This window comes from Halyomorpha halys, unplaced genomic scaffold (genome assembly GCF_000696795.3).
Source record: "Halyomorpha halys isolate HHAL.00 unplaced genomic scaffold, Hhal_1.1 Scaffold660.1, whole genome shotgun sequence".
NCBI classification, from domain to species: domain Eukaryota; kingdom Metazoa; phylum Arthropoda; class Insecta; order Hemiptera; family Pentatomidae; genus Halyomorpha; species Halyomorpha halys.
In genome coordinates, this window is record NW_027105545.1 from 309,001 (window position 1) to 331,624 (window position 22,624).

Sequence of the window (22,624 nt, forward strand, 5' to 3'; positions counted from 1 at the left end):
ATGGGGAATCCTTTCTTTCTTTTGTTAGTTTTAATTTATTTGCATTAAAATTGTTTTTCGTAACGCATAATGTACAATATAATCTATATAATAATGTAGTATAAATAATATAATAATATTTTGAATATAAAGACAAAGCAGGCAGTTATTTCTTAACAGCCTTAACTACTCCAATCTTCTATTCACAGTCTTACACAGTTTTTTTTAAGTAACTACCCAAGTAACTGTAGTTGGAACTACAACTACACTTACTACTACCAAATGCAGTTGGTTTTGGAACTACTGATTGTAATAACTACTTACTGCAATTACAATTACTTTAGCTAGAAAATGTAGTTACCCATTTTCAATAACTAATTACATTAACAGTTGTTGTTGTAACTACATTTCAACTAATGTAGTAATAACTTGTTACTGTAATTTTTCTCAATTTAGACCTTGGAAGAATTTATTTATACATGTTCGTATAACCAGTTACTTTTTGGCCTTTAGACATTTAAAACTTATCTCGAGTAATAAGACAATTGAAACGATTTGGAGAGTGAATCTCTGAAGATATGATGAATATACAAATTGCGACATTGCTCCCGTTCACATCACTCCCATTTCAGAATACTGTTCTTGGAATTGTTAAGTATCTCTTAAAAATTTTCAGTTATCACTACGATATTTTATGTAAAAGTTTAATAACAGGTCCCTAGAGACTCCTTAATTATAATTATTAGGTTTTATAAACGAATCATTGCCTTACATTATATGATGAAACAGTAGCAATTTTTTACAAAGAGATAAAAATTACATTTTATATGATAGAAAATTTACAGAAAAAACATACATTATCGGCTGAACTGCTAGTCGAGAAAAACCTACAACCAATTAAATCTATGATTGTTTATATGTTAAATGATTCGTTACATAGTACAATGTTCGTAACAAGTATTGTCAGTACTATATATCAATAACTTGATTTGAGTTGACATACAAGTAATTCAGGGTTGATTACGCCCAGTAACCGTAAGTTAAACCTCTGTTCAAAGTTTAGGAATGTACTTCTGATTAAATAAATACTATTTAGAAACATTTAGTGCTCCAAAGAAACAATGGAACTGTTCAACACAATTACTATTGCCCCCAAATTAGAGAACGCAAGTTAAATTCTTTTTGCAGCATCAATTCTCAATGATTTATTTCTTGTGATGGTGCTAGTGCACTATACTTTTGAACAATATTTCCAAACGATTACTTTCACCTTAATTTATTTTTATCATTAGAAATAACGCTTTGGTAAAAAAAAAAAAAAAAAATCCTAACCTTAGTTATGAGTTTTCAAGTAAAAACAGTTTTTTTTTAAAAACTAAATTAATGTTAAACGGTGACGGTAGCAGCGTAGTAACGCGCCCGTCTGTCAACCCAAAGGTTGCGAGTTCGAGTCACTGGCCCTATTCGGGATTTTTTCAAGTATATAATAATACAATACTTACTCACAGCCCCCCAAGGCATTTGTGAGGCCCGTTAGCAGATGGGGGACACTCACAAAAATAGGCGTGGGAGTAACGAACCCACCCTATGAAAACCACGTCATGAAACGGGCGATGTATTACCAAAGTACATCGCGCGAGGCCTTGGACCTCCACGGTCTGTCGTGCCAACAATAATAATAATGTCAAAGTTACATTTTTAAAAAAAGAAAAAGAAAAAGACTATGGATATTCAGCAACAAGTTTCAATCCTCATAAATTCTTTGTTAATTGTCTAAAAGCAAATTATAAAATCCTTAAAGGTTTAAGTAAGCATTTAGCTTCTATCATATTAAAAAACATAATATGACTAAGAGTAAAATATAAACTCCTTAATGATTTAAGTAAACATTTACCTTCTATCATAAGGATAACTAGAAGACTTATTTATTAGCTGTTTAAAATTAATTATAATTCCTCAAAAACCCCACCCCACCTCATTTATTCTCCTGAATCCATGAGAATCATGATTCATGTCAATCACTTTAGGGAACGTTTCTTTCAGAAGTATTAAATCTTTGATTCGATTCCCGATTCACCTTTGATTTAAAAAAAATAAAAATAATAAGGAATAAGATAGCTAATTGTGAATAAAATGTTAATTGTCGGTTAATTGGTTAGTCCTTACGTATCCATCACATTGACGTAAGTAATCATACAAACGTAAAAATGTTGGTTAAAATGTTGGCTGTAAATAAATATATTTTTTTTAAATTTTCAGATCCCTTTTGAACTCTACCCAAATCATCTTATGCTTCAGTATCTATACGATAAAATCGCTATATTTCAATAAAATAAAAATATTAAATAAGAGATAGTGAACGTTTCCCCAGTCTAATTTAACAGGAAAATAATGCAAGGTACCTACATAAATTTTAGGAGTTTTAACAAGGCCTTTAAATACGTTCAAAATATTTTTCATCACATTTTTTTTTTTCAATTCAACTTCAATGATCAAATATAATATTTCTTTACATTTCTGTCTAAGATAACTTTCCCTTTTCCTCGCAGTTTATAATTTACTTTGAAACAGCAAGAGAAACCAAGGATTAAAAATAAAATTAAGCTGAAAGAGGCCGGTCGCTCAATGAGGAATACTTCAAAAGTTCAATCATCTCAAGTCTTTCAAAACGGCAGGTTAATTAATTATGCTGTTAATAACCATAAATATAAATGAAAATTCTATCCATTTAACTTGCTATCATAATTTATCTTTTAAAAAAAACTTATCACTATGACTGGCAAATAATACTTAAAGTTATTTCTCAGAATTATATTTCATTTTTTATGGGTAATTCTTATATATGAGACTGAATGTAAAATGATCTCTTTTCACTTTATGATATTTGAATAGTTTATATCAGATACCCATCAACAGACATTTTTATGTAATTCGCGTTTGTTACGGAGTCATATTGATTCAGCAATAAAAGTAAATTACGCTCTTATTGTAAAGTCACACTTTTATAGAAAAAAAAAAACACCATTTATGATATTGTTTTATACTTTATTATTCTCGGTGAAAAATACGTTTATTACAGAAGCCCAATAAGCTACATGACATAGCTAATTTCTGGAATAAATCTAACTTTCGCTACTTTGGCTACATTACACAATTCGTTTTATCTTTCCAATTTTTATAAAGGAACAAAATTTAGAAAAATCATTAATTCATTTCAGCTCAAAGCAAGCAAAAAAAAAAACAATTTGTTCTAATTGGTTGAATGCTTATACTGTATAGTGTAATAAGCAGATATTGGTTTCTAGAATAAAGTACAACTTAGTTTTTACAATTATTGTTAAGGTTACTACCTCTACCTCACTACCGACAGCACTCTATATACTGTACTTTGTGTAGTGGTTTGTGGTCGTTCTTATCTTTCGAGGTATTATCAATGAATGAATGTGTTGCACACGAAGTATAATACCAAAACAGGAGTGAGAAGTACTAAACTATAAAATTTAAAAAAATATTATTAAGATTTTCCAATTTTTATATAGACAATAAAATCTGATGAGAGGATCAATATACTGAAAACATTCATTTAGTTATTTATCAAATTCTTTCATATTATACATTTATCAAATGTTTCTTACTAAAACAATGAGTGATGGTTAATCATATCAAATAAACAAAATTAAACATTCTTTTGAAGATTTTTTTGAACATTCGACATTTAAGCTCTCTCAGGCTGTTTAAATGAAGATAAATCCAAGTTGACATTAAAGATCACTTCATTGAATATTGACATGACGAATTTGATCATAATCGTTTAGGAGAAAATGGTAAAAAGTGTGTAAAATTGGCGATATAAACACAGATATATAAATACACGTAAACATAGACCACTTTATCTGGTCTCATGTAACCATAGGAAATAGGAAAAGAGGATTACTTTGGAGTACTACTGACCAGCTAGAAGACTTGGAGTTTGCTGACGGTATTTGTTCTAGCGTTTCCGAAACATTGAAGACAAATTAAAATTATTGAAAGAATAATCAGCAAAGGTTGGTCTGTCTTTAAACAAAACAAATGGGACAATATGAGCCAATTGAAATAATAGATTCATTTCTCTATCTAGGGAGTATGGTCAGTGAAGACGGAGGAACAGACAAGGAAATAAAGAACAGAATACGCAAAGCCAGCAGAGCACTTGTTCAGTTGTAGAAAGTTAAGAAGAACAATAGCTCTCTGGATACAAAACTGATGTTTTGAAACAATTTAATCAACTGTTTAAAACAAATGTCCTCACAATTCTGTTGTATACGTTCGAAACATATAGTTTTACTAAACAAAGTATGGAAAAACTAATTATTTATTCATAGATACTTGAGAAGAATACATGGCATAAGCTGGCACGAAGTCAATCCCAGTAAAGCTTTGGAATCCAATAAATACGAAGATTTACAGAGACCACTAACCAATAGATGGTCCAATCAAGAAAAGGAAACGGAAGTGGATCATACCCTAAGGAACCATGATAATGCTATACAGAAACTTACACTTGACTGAACTCAACAGGGTGTTCGGAAGTACGGGTAACCCAGGAACACATAGAAGAGATTGCGATGAGATGACTCAATCGGGACGGTAGTGGGGAGAGATGAAAAATTTAGCAACTCATAAAGATCAGTAGCGAAATAACTGCTCTTGGCTCCGTTGTAATATAAAACAGTTACTACTACAACCACTAGAGGTGATTTGAAAACTATTGCTTCCGTTAAAAACTGAGATTTGAGATCTCTCACGATTGTAATACTTCTCCTTACTATCTATTTCATGGTAAAAATTAAAACCATGATTTATAAGGATACATTTGATGTTTTGAGCTAGGGAAAGCTGTTTCAATGTGTGCACTAGGTTATACATATAAATGTTTTTTTAAATAGAATATTTTTCACCAAAAACAAAAAGAATAACGAAATAATTAAATGTAACGATATATTAATAATTTTATAGATAACATGTTGAGTCCATTCTAAATTAAAAATTAGCTTAATGTGAGATCATAGTTGGTATCACATTTCTGGCAATGTTCCAATTCATATTCATTTAAAGTGACACTCCCAGGCTGATACGTGCTTGCTACAAACGTCTGTATTGCATTAGAGACTTTAAATTATTTTAATTAATAAAATTATAATATTGATGATAATTTAGAAATTGTAAAACTGCTTAAGCCCGACCGAATGTAATCTAAGTTTGTTTTGTCATAGATGTATTCTACTAATATGACAGTTGTAAAGAGCATTTTGTTCTTGTTTAAGAAGACATTTTTCAAGAAACGAAAAATCGAGAAGGAGATTCGGACGCTCTTTCATCAAGAAAAATGTTAAAGTGATGAAGAGGGTTTGGCGTTAAGAAAAATGGTTTGATATTTCAGCAGTTTCTGACTAGAAGCCAGAATCGTATATGATTTAAGTTTTTTGGTGCCTGTCCAGTGCGATCTGTAATTAGCGTTGAGATTTATTTTTATTTTCGGGCGACACGAGTTCCTCTTTTAACTGTTTAATACATGTATTAGTCAAAATATTAGGCTTGATGACAAGCTTCAAATTAGCAATCTACCATTTATTAAACTTAAAAGTTTTTAGAAGATTTAAATGGATTTGATAAAAAATAATATATCTAAAATTTTGAAATTAAAAAATAAATGTATAAAAAACAAATTGTATCAATTACAAGAGTGATCTAAATATCAAAAATTTGAAGTCTAAGTTAAAATTTAACAGTTTTGAAGTAACACCTAATCTTTTCTTCCAAATCAGTTACTCTAGATGGTCTCTGCTAAACAATTTTGGATTCGGTTATTTTTATGCAGTTATTTCATTTTACTATTACCTTGGCAGATTTAGATATATGCACGCTTATATTTACTAGCCTTTAGTTCTTAAATGTTAATAACTCCTCTTATTTCAATTTTAGTTCAAATTATGATATTATTTTTTTTTTTTTTACTGTTTGTTTTAATGAATATTACAGGAATATACACACAAACATATACATATATTTGGCATGACCCTATAGATGATGAAGATTTTTTGTGGGGGAGGGGGGCAATCCTTCTCTCTGAAATATTTTCCCACAGTCTCAAGTAACGCACTGAAAAATCAGCCGAGATTCATAATTTATGGCTGTTTAGGTTCAACAGGCGCAGATTCAGAGCCTATATTCCTTTACCCGAAGTCCATCGTGCAGAGACAACACCTTCCAGTGGTTATTTGATAGCCTAAAAAATATAACAATTACTGATTATTAATAAAGTACACAGCGTAGGGCCATCACTTGTACGTCAAGTTGGTGTAAGTTAGCTCCAGTAGGCTGATAATCTTTACATCTCTTGGTGAGGGATAGATTAATCGCCTGTGAAATACTGGCACTGAATGTAGAACCTATATATTTATCAACTGTTGCACAGGTGTATATGTATAGTTGGTTTAGTACAAATAGATTTTGTATTTATCTAGTAATTTTTAACATAAAGATAACATTTTGTAATTTGTATCGAAGTTAAGTCTCAAAACACTCTTTATTATTTCTTTAAATCCCCATTGTTTCGACCAACCTGCCCATCCTCAAGGACAATCTATTAAATAACAGCTTTTATTACACTAAAAATTCAGCTTTTATATCATTAAAAGTTTCGAACTATTTTATTCTGGATCCAGTTCAATCTTACTTTAAAGATAATCTTTTCATTTTTTGAGACTAGTTTTATTGTTTAAATAAAATAATTAGTATCCAAGTTAAGTTTCAAAACATTCTTTATTACATTGGACATTTAAAGAAATAACAAAGAGTGTTTTGAGACTTGGATTCAAAATTACAAAATGTTATCTTTATGTTAAAAATCACTAAGGAAATCCAAAATCTATTTGTATTAAACCATCAATACACATACACACACCCGTGCAACAGTTTATAAATATAGAAGTTTTAGATTCAGTGCCAGTATTTCACAGGCGATTAATCTACCCCTGTTTTATTGTTTAAATAAAATAATTTGTATCCAAGTTAAGTCTCAAAACACTCTTTATTACATTATATCTTATAAAGGTTGGACATCTAAAGAAATAACAAAGAGTATGTTGAGACTTTACTTGGATGCAAATTATTTTATTTAAACAATAAAACTAGTACCAAAAAAGCAAAAAGATTAAATATATAAATTATTTATTTTATTTAGTTTATTAACTTGGAGGGAAAGAATAGCATAGCTGTATGTTTTAAAACTGTATATATTGCACGAAAATATCAAAATATAATATCAATTAAAATATAAAATTATTATAACATATTTAAAAAAATGAAGAAAACCACCAGTGAAGTGAAAAAAAGTTCCACTCCTTTCATATTTTTAAGTACGGTTTCATGTTCCTAAAATTTTCCCACTATACCTAAAATTGTGTTTTACAAAAATCCTTCGTAAAATCCTCAATGCTTCTTACTTTGTCACAAATAAAATCATACACAAAGAACTAAATGGCCGATATGTAACCGATCTAGCCCGAACCAGATATCATTCCTTCCATTATAAAGTTCCCAACCACCCAAACCCACTAGTTATCTAACCTTGCTTCCTCTTCCATTCCTGACAACCCTCCGAGGCCCCTGAAAAGAAGATGGCCACGAGACCTTCTATTATAAAAACGTTATTAGAGTGCTATCAATGGGTAGTTTCTCTACACGCCTATATTGCTCCATTATAAACTTACATAAAATTTACTGAATGTATTATTATGTAAAGTTGTAAATTTTAATAAAGATATAAAAAAAAAAATGTTAAAATTAAGGGGCAAAATTAACGTCAAATTATTTATTAAAAATATATTTCACTGAATGAATTTATATTGAAAATAATGACTAAGGTTCGCTTGTTTATGATATTTGTTTTTCAAATAAGAATTTCCTAGGGTAAAAACTACGCCAATCGAAACAAGAGCGCAATGTCTCTTGCTCTAATAGATCAAGCAAAATATTTTTATTGTATTTCAAGATCCATTTCGTCGTCAGAAATTGTTACCATTATGCTAAAGGATATAATCTTATATTATAGGATATAATATATGCTAAAGATATAATCTTGTATTAAGAATTGAGGAAAATAGATAATACATATTAATAGACTATGGTAGGCTCTGACAATGATACTCAACTATGCTCTGTATCTTATTTTTTTTGTTATCTTATTTATTAATTTACTTTAATGTTTGTTTTTTATTTTTTCAAAATTTTTTTAAAATATGTCCGATTAATTTTATATTGATCATCGTAAATATATTATAATGTGCTCTGAATGCTTAAAGTAGGATACTAAAATCATTAATACAAAAAAGATAAAGGTTGATTGGTTCTGAGTTCAACCTGAGTTAATGCGATCATTGAACTCAATCAAGAGGTATGTCTTTTTCAGGCCGTTATCAGTAAACCTTAAGTGCGTTAGAAATCACTGATCTGCTTTTACATATCTTCTTACAATTTATTTGTTCAAAATTTGAGATTCAAAATCGTGTAAGAAACTCTTTTGGATCTGTTTCCCAACATTGATAAATGTTAAAAATCGAATACAAAACCTAATTGAACGTAGTTATTATACTAAACCCGTCAGGAATATCAGATGACGTGGCTTCAAGAACCGAGGATGGGAGTTTGTAAATGATCAGGCTTTTCTTATTCAAAAGTCGCTAAACAACATATCTCTACAGTTTTTTAACTATGAAGAGAAGAAATAATAATAAAATAGCCCATGTTTAATGAGAAATATTTATTCAGTTCCTTCATCATTCTTTTATATTTTGTTTTACAAATGACCTCTTGATACGTTCTATAAATAATTTATAGGGATACTATAGTTATAGTAGTATAAGTATTGAACTTATTATTTAAAAAATAAAGAATTTTTAATGAACTGTTATGATTTTTTTACAGGCTCTTCAACATGAAATGTAGCATTTAACCAATATCGCTATCAATAAAAAGTCATTTAAATTTTTTTTCCTATTATTTTTTATTTTTTATTTATTTAATGTAATTTACAACTGTACAAAATAATACAATAAGTAAATATGTTATATGCTTCATATAAACTTGAAAATCTTGGGAAAGAACCACTTACCGGTGGTACTTCAAACATTAATTTAAATTAAAAGGTCCCGTGGCCATCTTCAATTCAGACGCCTCGGAGGATTAACAGAGATTGTTAAGGATGAAAGATTAAGAATTAATGGGTTAGGATGAAGGAGTTTGGAATGAAAAGACGCATATCTGTTTTGGACCAATTCTGCAACTAATGGGATGTTAAGGTCTTTGTGAATGAGTTTATTTGTAACGTAATAAAGAGCACGTAGGATTTTGGATTGTAAGGATTGGATGTGGGAGGAATTTGATGGTTTGGTTGAGCCCCAGAGCTCAATTCAATATGTCCAAATTGGTCTGATTATTGTAGTGTATACTAATTATTTGTAGTGAATGGGAAGTTTAGATATAGCGTTTGTCAATTAAGTGTTTTAGCAATCGGAATCTACGAGCAGTTTCTTGTCGTTTCAGTCTTGTGTGTGGATTCCAAGTAAATCTCTTGTCAAGATGGAGTCCTAATTATCGAATCTATTCAACAGGCGTTAGTGGAATATTTAGAAAGGATACTGTAGGACAGGAGGGTAGAGGTTTAAGACGGAGAGTAAAGGTGATCTGGTGGGATTTGTGAGGATTTATTTTGATTTTCCAGTTTTGACACCATTCTTCAATAGATGTTATGTGTGTTTGTGATGCATTAGTTGGGTCGTTGTTTACAGACAGTATACATGTGTCATCAGCGTATGTTGTTAGGACTGTGTTAGGGTGGGTTGGGATGTTAGCTTTCATATTCTTAAATAGTAATTCCAAATTCCAAAGGAAGAAATAATATTTTAATTATAAAAATTAAAATGGATAATGCACAGCTTTCAAAGGAATCAAAATTAGATTTGATGCTACACAGCCTTATTTTTTTCTGATATTTATCAACGCCGAAACGTCCGACTAAGAGTTGCAGGTTAATTACCATACGAAATTAGCACCTAATTTTACACAAGACGTGAAATCGGACAGCTACTTCTCTATTACAACGAGGGGAAAAAGTAAGTCGCATTACCATACGAATATATCAGCAAAAAATACAACACTACTTTTGGTGTCAAGGATGATGCTTTAAACGTCCCATCTACGCCTTTCGCGAGTCAAAAAGCTAATTAGTTTCCTGTTACCGCTTGTAATCATTGGATTAAGGATTACAGCTGTTGTTCGATTTTTTTTATTTTAAGATGTTTGATATGAAGAAAAAGAAAATATTAAAGAAGTTTTAACCCTCGGTTTTTGATTGGGCTAAAAAAAGGAAAATATGGTGACCGTTACAATTTTTATTGTTTCATAAAAGAAAGATGTTAACGATACTTTAAGTAAGGCAATAAAAATTATAAAATGTTGTGACAGAACGATATGGAATTTAGAACTTTCCCTTTGAAGAAGAATAAAATATTTAAAATTTCGCTGACCAAAAATAAAAACACAGGTTCAAATAAAGTGACAATTAAATTACCCTGAATTGATGCTTTTACCACCATATATGAATTGAACATACTTAATACTCCCATCCACTATCCTAACGGTTTCATATGTCGTTTCAAACTATATTCGCCTTATATTGATTTGTTTGAAACAACTTAACAGGCCTATTTCAATAGCAGTGTCATAATATCAGTTTGATAAAATCAATTTTATCTACTGGGCACAAGTCACGCAATTCAGCGTTATCAACTAATGAGCGTTATCAATTTAACGTGTTTTCTCCTTTCTCTCGAACCATTTTTTTTTAATCCTAAAAATTTTATTCATTTTTGAATATAAGTGGTCAAAAACATTTCAAATTCAAAAAGAGTAGGAAGTCCCATAGTACCAGTTATGAATACCTTCTTTTAGATTTTTAGACATTAATTACTATCGTTAATTCGGTTACATTATGATAAAATTGTAGATAGTATTTTCAGTAATTATAACTATAAATCTTTTCTAATCTAGATTAATTTTAAAAGCCACGTGAAATTAGGTTTTTCTAACTTGGCGGCACGACACACTAAACGAGCCGTACCTCTTGTAAGAATTACTCCATATAATGCCACTAACCTATAGTTTCATTAGTCAAAGTTCCAGGGTGACTGTGATACTGATAGTGATATCTGCCGCATACTATAATGTCGAGTATACTATGACATTTGCTGACAGTACTATCACACTATCAGGATTTGCTGATAGTAATGTATTGTATAGTGGTCACTGATAGTATTATTAGCTTAAGCTAACACTTCATATAGTAGACTAGACTTCATAATATTAACTTTTTATACTTATAACTTATAAATTTTTAAGTTTCATATTTGAAATTTGTCTATTTATTTTTTGTAATAAATGTAGAAACCACAGCTTCTGGTTATATGTTACCTTTGCTTCAATTATATGTTATAGATAGTATGTAGCAAGTATTTTCAAGCGATAGAATCAGAAGACTTTCACTGTAGAGAGTAGGAGAAAGTAATTATTATAATTCACATTGCCCTATTACCGGACTGTCTTCAGTGACACTGAATAAAAATTATAGGACAATTTTATGCAAATAAATAAAATTGTTAGAAATGATAAATAAATTTTGTTACGCTAATATTATATTTATTGATGAATAAATATTAATTTATCAATGAACTAACTATTAAAAAATAAATCATCATAATATTACCCCCAATCCTTAATAATTCTGACTATTATTATAATTAAATGCTATTTATTTATTTATTTTTACTGTCGTAACAAAGATAATAATAAAAACAAAGGTACTCGATTTGACTTTATTAGTAGAGCGTTATATAATTTTTTTTAATTATCAATTATTAAAATGAATTTGTACCATAATTAGTAAAAGTAATAAAATTAGTTTTATCTAATTATAAATAATATAAGAAGGTATGAACAAAATTTTACATTATGTTAATTATAATATTAGAATATGTTAATAATTAATATTGCTTTTGTTGTAAGATATTCTTTTATTTGTAAACTGCTTGTTAGGTCCATTCATAGATGAGCTCTTTTTTGGAAAATTCAAATGATACGAATAATGACAATTAAAAAAAAATACTAAATATAATTTAACAAATGAAAATTCTCGAAATATAATTAAACAAAAAAAAAGAAAAGAAAAATACAGTAAAAATTGTAATTATAATTATTTTAAAGAAAAAATAAGTAATACTTTATATTTTGTTAAGATTTAATAACATCATTAAATTTCTTGGTAAGATCATGCTATTTTGCCGTTCAAATGTTCTCGGAGCTATGACGTCGGTGTTTCGTAACCCATGTTTTCCGTGTAATGGTATAAACAGGCATTTCAATAGAAAAATATTCATTTGTATTAAAGTTAGCTGCAATTTGAGATCGCAATAATTGTATTGTAGTCAAGCTATAATTAATGATATTAAGTAATTATAAGATTTATTTAAATTTTAAGTTTGTTAAATAATTAATTGTGTTTATTACACTATATAAGCAGTTTTGTTTAGCTGTAGGGACGTTTAGTCTTATTTTTTTGTATTATATGAAATCTCATCAATAAAATATGAATGGATATTTGCAAACTATACTTACCTGATCAAAATATGTTCTTAAGTAAATAAGTATTCTAGTTTCGTAATGAATAATTTTCTGGACAAACTGTTTTTTTATTTTAATATATTAAAGATAAAACTTCAATGCTGTAAAACAGTACAACGTTTTATAAAGGAGTAATAAATGACTGATTAGCGACGATGTCTATTGATAAAAATTAGTTTTTAATGCTTCGAAGAATCACAGATTTAAACTTGATTTATATAAACATTAGATTTTGCCAGGAGTCCACAACGTTAATTTATATATCGATACGTTGATATATAAAATTTCATGTTTAATTTTTTTATTTATTATTTTTTTCTTAACCTCCTTTATTATTAAATTCATACAATACATACATATTATGTATGATAAAATTTCATTTTTAAATTGTTCAGCAATCTTAACTGTTGGAGGAATCAAACAATTTTTGGGAGAGAATATGTACCAACATAGCAATCATAAAAAACACGGAGAAGGACCCAAAAAAATAACAGCACTATATCCATAAATGGATATAGATTAGCTTCTTAAAATCAATGATTTTATATTAAGGAAAAACACTTTATTTTTAAAAAAATTATGAAGGTTTTGTATATATAAAAAAAATTAATTTTATGGTTAATTAATCAGACACTGGAAATTTAAACCTTCCATTAATTAATTTGTGATTATTATGATTGAATTTTTATTTTTTTTAGTTTAAGATGACTTATAATAATAAAATAAAAAAAGGAAATAGACCAATGTTGAGCCTGATATTTAATGGTATATAATCAAATTAATTAAATGAGATATATAAATAAAATGAACATATCATTAAATTTAAAGATATGTCGTTAAAATAAGATATTTTGAAAGTAGTAAATAAAAATTTCAATAACAACAATTTATATTAGAGGATATATATAATTTAGGTAATAAAGCACGAAATATCGTATGTTAAATAATAATAATAAATATGGTTTCCCTTTTTAAACTATGTTTTATTCGTTAATTAGCTAATTAACATTAGACTTGGGAATAATATCCTGCAACTGGTTTAGAAATTATTGTAAGAAATGAACATATGCTTAATGCTTTGTAGAAACTATGGAAAATTAAGGCTTGTAAATTAATTATTTTTTAATGGTTGATAAAAATATTGTAATTAAAACTCATAATTAATAGATTATCCTAGATCATAGAAGGTTGGCCGAAACGTTGGAGATGTAACATAAATTAATTAAGAATGTTGAGGCGATATGGATCTAATTTATAATGAATGATAAATACAACCGGTCTCAAACAATAAAACAAAATATATATGAAATTAATGTTTTTATTAATTTCATTGTTTTGATTTACGTGTATATGTAATTGAAACATCAAATAGCAATTACAAAAATTCATATTCAAACATTTTCACAGCACAGTGGTACAAATTATCTCAAAATATTAATGATTTATGATTCTAAATTAGTCACAGATCGTTAAATAACACAGTTAGTAATAAATTTAACGAAGCCATTGTACCTCTTTAGGTATTCTAGTGTATAATTTGAAATTAATCTGACAGTGGAAATTGTATTTTCTCATGCAGTTTCAACAATATTGCTGAAAGCTAAAATAATGTACAATCCTAACACTACTTTCACTGTACGACATGAGCAGAGTCAGAAACATTTAATATTAGAATAAAATAAACTGTTTTATTCAGTGGATACGTAAATAGGAATTAAATTTATTAGGAGAGAAGAAGCAGACAATATTCTAAATAAATTAATGACTTGAAGTGGTACTTTAATGTGTATTAAGTATTGGGCTGGCAAGTATGAAGTGTTATATTTTAAAATCTTGATGATTAGGGAGGATTAAGGTGTTGTCGTTGATTTCCAGCAATATATTTACCATCTATAATTGACGATCGCTCTTCTTCTATTTAATAAATTGTTTCTTTTTTTCCCAATTAGAGAACATATTTTAGTTTCATTTCAAACGTTAAAATAAAAATGTACAATTTCCAAACAAAAGTCAGTTATTTCACCCAAAAATTGATAAGTCTACCAAGTATAGTTAGGGTAAATAAAAATGGCGCTTGTTTCAAAGTGTTAAAAAAAATTAATTTTTCATTCGGAGCTGTATATCATTATAACAACACTAGAAAACCTAATAAAACTTAATTTAAAGAAAAATAACTTTGCTAAAATATGAGCCCTAGTAAAGTTGACATTCAATAATTCCCGAAAAACATTTAGTACAAGAGCCTATGAGGAGAAAAAAGGATGTTATCTCACCCCAATGTTTGATTACTTTAATGAAAAATAAGTATAATAACTAGTCAAAACTGATGAGTCTGCCAAATATAGGTAGGGGAGTTAAAAAATGGCGCATGTTTGAAAGCTATAAACAAATTTAATTTTTCATTCGGAGCTCTATATCTTAAAAAGTAGGAACAACACAAGAAAACCTAAGAGAACGTCATTTAAAGATGGGAAAATTGGCTAAAATATGAGCCCTAAAAGAGTTATTTATGTTAAATAGTTCTCGAGATATAGCTTTTTAAAAAGCAACATTTCATAGAAATGTTGGAAGGGACGTACTGAAAAATCAGTAGTTAGTGAATTTATTTTGAAAAACCTATATCTCAAAAATCTTTGAGTTTTTAAGGTATAGAGCTCCGAATGAAAAATTAGTGTTTTTTAAGAATTAGAAATATCCGCCATTTTTTATTCCCCCTACCTATACTTGGCAGACTCATTAATTTTAACTATTAATTTTTTTTATATATAGTTTTCATTAAAGTAATCAAAAATTGGGGTGAGATAACTGATTTTTTTTCTTCCCGGCTCTTGTACTAATTGTGTTGCTAGTGTAATATACTATCAAGTATTTTATAACGTTTATCTTTATAACGTAGTAGTAGTAATAATAAATTCATAAGATGTTGATTTCTAATTGATTGGACAAAATATTGTTTTATAAAGTGCAATATTCAGACATTTGTACATCTAAAGGTTCCTGGGATATTTTTTTCCATAAACCGAAGGTTTCGTCCAATGTCTTGTGTCCACATGTTAATTTTGGATTCATATGTAATACTGTACCCCAGCTTTGGCAAAATTAGAAAATAAATTTTATTTTTCGATTCAAGACCTACTACTTTACCAAATTATTATATTATGGCACGCATTTGACGCAGAATTTAATGCCGTTTAATTTCTTATACCTTAACAGTTTTGCTAGGGAGCACCAATTAGGAGTTATAGGCAAATAAAAAGATCAAATCCGTTATTTTATTAAATTAATTATTTAATTATTAAGAATTTTAGAACCACCGGAGATGCGTTTCCGTATCATGTGCGATAAGAGACTAATTTTTATAATTATTTGCAGATGTATGTCCTACGAGATGGATTTCATGCTTCTGGCTCGTGTACTATTCCGATGTCCGGCAACCCAATACATAATTGATGGGATTGAACCATGTCCTATTCCTCTCATCACATCAGTAGGAACTCACATATAGATTTTATTCAATTGTCTTATCTTCAGCGGTTTCCTATCTCTGTTGAAAATTGATGTATACCAAAACAGGAGACAAAAATGATTCCTCAAGATTTATTAGTATGACTTCTCAATTGACAAGTATAACAATGGTTATTTATTAATATCAATAAATATCTTTTAAACTCAGTCCATGAAAAGATTCTTTTCTTTTTTTGGTTAATTTTTATTTTATTATTTATTACATGAACATCTAAAAAAAATAGATATTTTAATTTTTTTTCTTATTTTTTTATACTATGTGTAGCTAAATTCATTCTAAGTTATTTTTGATATTGAAGTTATATATTTTGATCATTAAAATTCATTACATGTAAAACAATTTTTTTATTATATCGATAGTCAAAGTCTCTGTTATTAAGAGCAAATTTCATATTTTCAGTCTTGTAAAATATAAAAAAAATTTTTTAAGATTTAATTTATCTTGTAAGTCTTTATCCATTCCTACTCTTTGATTTATTTTATGTCACTTAAAACATTTTTTTCAGACCTTGATAAGATTTATTATTTTTTACTGTTTTGTACATTTACTGACATTGTTATTTATGAAGATCAATTTTATTATTTGAATAATAAGGACGAGTTCTATTACGAGGTTTACAAACAAATACAACTAAGTTTTAAAAATGATTAAAACACTAATCTAAATTTTATTATTTAATTAAATGAATCTTATTTTCATTTTTAGTATAAATTATATTTGATCGATTCTTTATTTAATATATAATAAAGTAATAATAATAAGTAAGTAAGTCATTGTTAGTGTATAGGTTTGTTATAATAAATTTAGGTATGGTACATAACAGTTGAAGTTAATTGGTTCAGTTGTTAATATTTTATAGTCATATTGTATTAGTTATATTATAACTTTACGTGAAGGAGTTTAACTTCAAATTCATTTTTTTTTATAGATAATTTTCCAAAATGTTTGAAAGAAATATTATACTACGTTTTAGAATTTCTATTAAAAATAATTGAGAAATTTGCTCGAACCGTTTTCACTTAAGTATTTTCTAAAAAGCTACCTAATTTGACTTATATTGATTGACCATTTATATAAGACGATATTAATTCATTATATTATCACCCGCTTTCAGCGACTACGCTGTATTTTTTTATTAACAACAAATCAATCAAAAGCGTGATCGTATAAAGACTTCGTTGAGAAATTTCTTCATTCGAATGTAGTAGAACCCTGAGAAGATTTCATTCAAGTGAAAGAAAGTAGTTAATTTATGAATGTTAGAGTAATAATATCTTGTTTAAAGGCAATAAAACTTAAGATCATGTGCTTTAATGCATTGTACTTGAAGGCTTCTGCAGTGAACAGTTGCCACTCACTCCGTGCAAATCCGAGCACTTTCTCCTCGCACTGTAGGTAACATCCGTAATGGCGGGGCGGAAGCACTCTCTAACTGTAAAGACATTGAAATTGTCTATGCACCTGCTGATGGTGCATTCATGGACGCATTGAATACTTTAGTCAGACAGAGATTGTTATGATATCTACATCAGAATCAATGCCGATTTGCTAAAAAAATTATAAATTCTTTTTGAATTATATTATTCTTCAAACAAATGGACAACCAATTCGAAAGGTTATTTTGTCCAAAACATTTTTTCCCTTGTAAAAAGTGGCACCAGTGACAAAAAAGTTGCAGTTGGTACGTGGGAGATCTAGAAAGTAGGATGGAGGCAGATTCGCATATCCAAGTTCCCGTGGTTTTTCCAGATTCTTCATACCTATATATTTTTTCTATGGCGTTCAATTCACGTGGAACCAATTTTTCCTAGTTTTTGTACCTTTTGGCTGGTTTATCAGAATTTTTCCGCAAGTATTTGAACACTTATTTTTGCTTGGAAATACAGATGGTTGTCATCAGACAAGGTTCTTTTACGGCTTTCTCCAACTTTAAATCTGAAGTTTCTTTGAACACACATTTCGAACCAACGTTAAAAGATGCATTTTCCTACGAAAATATTACTCCAAAATTCTGTAGATTCTGGCAGTTTGGAGAGGGTCTCTTAGAACGTAGTTTAAATTAAAAAGAATATTTTGGAACACATTATATGAAGATAAAAACATGTATGCATGTAAAAACTTAAACGGAAATAAGAAATACAATTTTAAGCTAAACGAACATTGCAGTTCGATATGTATCGTAAATAGATTTAATGCATTATAATTAATTACAACTAAATTAATGGTTCAAGCTATTACGATTGAAATTATTACCAATTTCAATTGTACAATGAAAAATCTTAAACTAATCGTATTTAAAATCAGCCATGAAAATGTTTTTTTGGAATTAAAATATTTAAAAGAAAATTTAAATCTACACTTAATGCATTTTTCGAATTGGATATTTATTAGATTTATGCATACAGACGATTAAAGCTAAATCCACTTAGTAATCGCTTTTCTAACTTTGTTTAATTCCCAGTGAAGCTTGATTGTGATCTCAATTCCAAGAAGAGTTAATCTCCAAGTAAACGCTGGAAATCCTTTCTAGGAAGGCATATGGCAACTCAAGGTTTTCAGATAGTTGATTGTGAATTTGTTAATTCAATAAAATAGGTTTATATGTGTAATATTAACCATTATTATTTTTAGAGCACTCTTACATAATTTTTAAAGGTTTATGAAGAATAATTAATTGTAATTTATCAACCAATTTAACGTTTTATAATGAAATACTTCTTTAACAAACTTACTTGAGATAGAACAACTTTTAGTTTGATTAGTAAATAAATATATTTTATTTATTAATTTTGCTGCTCATTATTACTGTTTGCCACATTTAAGGGTCATGCGATATAGAAGTAGGTATAAAACTATACTATGATGTCAAAACGTATTAATAAAAAATGTAAACATACACATAAATACCCAAACCATTTGTTAACAAAATTGTAATAGATCTATATAATGAAACTCGATATACTCACCACCTTTTTTCAGCTGACTTCTACAGTCACTTCTATCGTCAAATCCTCATAGAGAGTTTCCTTTAAAAACACCTCAAAATTTTGATAAAGCTGCCAATTCCTTAAAAAATCTGAGCTAGAAGCTATTATTGGTATCTTACTTTTACATTCCTCGAAATACCTCAATACCTACACTTTTCCCCGATACTTATAAGCCCAAATTCATTCCCAACGTTCGAGAATCCTTTGGCAAAGTTCTTAAGTGTCATCTTAAGCAGAGAGTGAGGAAAGGTAGGATTGAAATCTAAAGATAGCCATAATATGTTAGAAGTTGAGTGTTATGATCATACAATTTTCGGTTCTAGCAATTTATTCTTCAATTCCTATCTTCTTTCACTCCCTGCTTGTGATAACTCCTAATGGAAAGAAACTTAAAAACGAATTCTATACTGTATTCCACCCCTTTCGACGTAATTACCTCTCCCTGGACCACCTCAGATGAGAACAGCAAAAGAATTTTCCAAACACCTATACAAAACATTTGTTCTCCGTCAAATGTACCCACATAGCTAAGGTTAATGAATTTGTCTCTCTTTTGATTCTTCCCTCCTTAACTTCTGAAACTCAACTCCTCAGAGATCAAATTCATTATTAATAAATCAAAATCCCCATATACCTCAAATGCTACCTTCCGCACACCCTACTTTCCTGATATGGAAGTACCCCTTAATTATTTTTTTCCTAAACCATAACACTTTATTTATTATAGTTATTTATTAAATATTCTGTTTTTAATTAATATTTGTATATGGTATGATTGAATACTTACAGCCTTAATAATCGTTGTATCCTTTAAGTATGGCTTTAAGGTATTAATTCAATATACAATTTTTGTTTTAAAACATGGGATTTTATTTAATATAGATAAATTAGAGGGTTAGCAGCAATAAAATTTGCAGAATCATATTCAATAATAGAGGCTATAAAAAATTAATATTGAAAATGGAGATATGATAGTTGTGCATATCAAAGCAGATAAATAAAAATGGAATGGTGACTTACGACTGTTAGAATTTGGTCCTAATGTGCAATTGTTTTTATTTGATTAAGTAATAATAATTTAGTAATTACAATAGCTCCATACAAGCTCTTACAATAATAAGCATAAGTAATATATTTAATTGGGTCAATCAATAACAGTATACATCTACATCAACAGATCAATGAAAACCTTTATTTTTATCAAAGTCAAGAAAAAAATTAACCATTATTTTTATCAAAGTCAAGAAAAAAATTAACCATTAATTTTTGTCTATTGTTCTAACAATTAATGCTTTTAATAATTAATGTTTAATTAATTGTTTATTATAATTTTCAATAAAAATCTTTAATAATAATAAGCATAATAGCATTTTATAATGAAATTATAAAATAAGCATATTTTAAATTTAGGATATATTTAATTTATAATTCTGTCAGGATTAAATTCAGAAGTATTAGCCTGGATCAACTCACAAATTAACTCCATTCAATATTACTGTTCTCTTCTTGTTTTTTCTTTTGGTGTAGTCGAGTAGAATCTAGAGGCGGCTGATGCATTTACGTTCCTGAAGAAAAGTAAGATGCCAGCATTAAATGATCGGCGAGGTCATATTAACTTACAAACGAGGCCCTATAAATTAGAGCGCTGTGAGATCTCGTGTTCCCCCCTCGTACTAAATATAGAATCCCTATCGCTAGCTGCCTTGGCCCACACATCTCTCCGACCACAATCTCATGGTACTTGCTCGATGATTTTGTGATATTGGAATATGCTTCTATCGTGTTCAGTGTTTCAGAAGCAAGTGAGCTCTAATTTGTCGATTAAAAAAATAAAAGCTTATTTTATTTTAGTGCTATAAGGTATTAGTTAGTCAGTTAAACATTCACAGAAAATTTAACATAGTGAAGATACAATTTCATCCATAGGTGGTGAATTATTTGCCAAAAGTCAAAAGTTGAAATTCCAAAAAAAAAATTCTTTTATTTACCTTCACTTTTTTAGTTAGCTACTACTTAATAATTATAAAGAGAAAACATATTACTAGGTTTTTACTTAACCAAGAAACGATAAGATAATAAGTGGAAGCATTCTCATCGTGTATAGTAAAGAAGTTACTTTTTTAAAACGAGAAAGGATTAATTTCAGCTCAAATTACAATAGAAAGTGAATGTGGTATGTTTGGCGCACAGCACCAGATTTTCCTCTGAATATCCGGAACATCTAGTCCGAAGCAGATATCAATCCTTCCAATATAAATTACCTAACTACCCAAACCCTCTAGTTTCTGTCCTTGCTTCCCCTTCTATTCCTGACAATCCTCTCAGATGCCTGAAAAGAAGAAGGCCTCGAGACCATCTAATATAAAAATGTTATTAGAGTAATATATCTACAAGCCTGTATCATACCATAATAATCTAACATAAATTTACTAGATGTATCTCTACGTAAATACAGTTGTAAATGTCAATAAATAAATTTTTTTTAAATTTATATCCTAACCTAAATTTAAATAGAATAATAAATAAATTTACATGGATATGTGTATGTATTTTGTGTTGAGCTCACATGAACATGAGGCTATATATCTTCAGAGATATACAGTCAAGCAAAAAAGACTCACTTAGCCAACAATGCGAGAGTTGGGTCCGTCGGGGTCAAGTAACAATTATTCGTCCACTTTTTATATCATATCATAAGTTCAACTTAACGCATTTATTTATATATATGAAACTGGGTTATTCAATACAAAACAAAAATTAAAAACATTAAGAACACAGAAATGAAAGACAAATTCAATTAAGAGTTAAAACATTTACGGTCTATTTTTCTCTTCTTGGTTATTACTACTGGTATATACTGACAGACTAATAAAATATACGACTAAAACTGACGTGCATATCGAGTTGCAGAAATGAAGCTGGTTGAGTGATCTCTTTTCATGAAGTACGGTATTACAATCTATTCCGAGAAGTGGTATTAGTGAATAATGTTTTTCCCTATACCAAAAAATCCCTAATTACCTTAAAAAAATTGCTAGATGCCACTATTAATCTGTAATAATTGCGAATCAAGAATTACATTTAAAAAATAGTTAAACTTCCTGAAGTCGTCAGCAATGAATTATGAATTTCTTTATTATTTCGATAAAGTATAAATAGGGATTTTCCGAGTGAATCAGCGGTGCTAAAAAGTCTTTTTTTCCGAGCTTTCAAACGTATTCCACGTAGGGGTAATCTTGAACGAGCTAAATGTGGGGACGGATGGGTATAAATTGATTACGTTGGCCCGGTGATGGATTGGTCATGGCGGGGAACAGAAGAAGAGAGAGAGAGGGGGAGGAGACCAGAGTCACGCGACTGTAATTAGGCTGTTACTGTTAAAACGGGCTACTGCGGTACCTACGGTAGCTACCCC

At 28.9% G+C, this 22,624-nt stretch overlaps 1 protein-coding gene across 1 annotated transcript in view; it reads right to left on the bottom strand.

Annotated features, from left to right (window-relative positions):
- Nucleotides 1-22,624, bottom strand: part of LOC106685123 (uncharacterized) — a 472,745-nt gene that overhangs the window by 231,123 nt on the left and 218,998 nt on the right. The gene's annotated exons all lie outside the window — the stretch shown is intronic.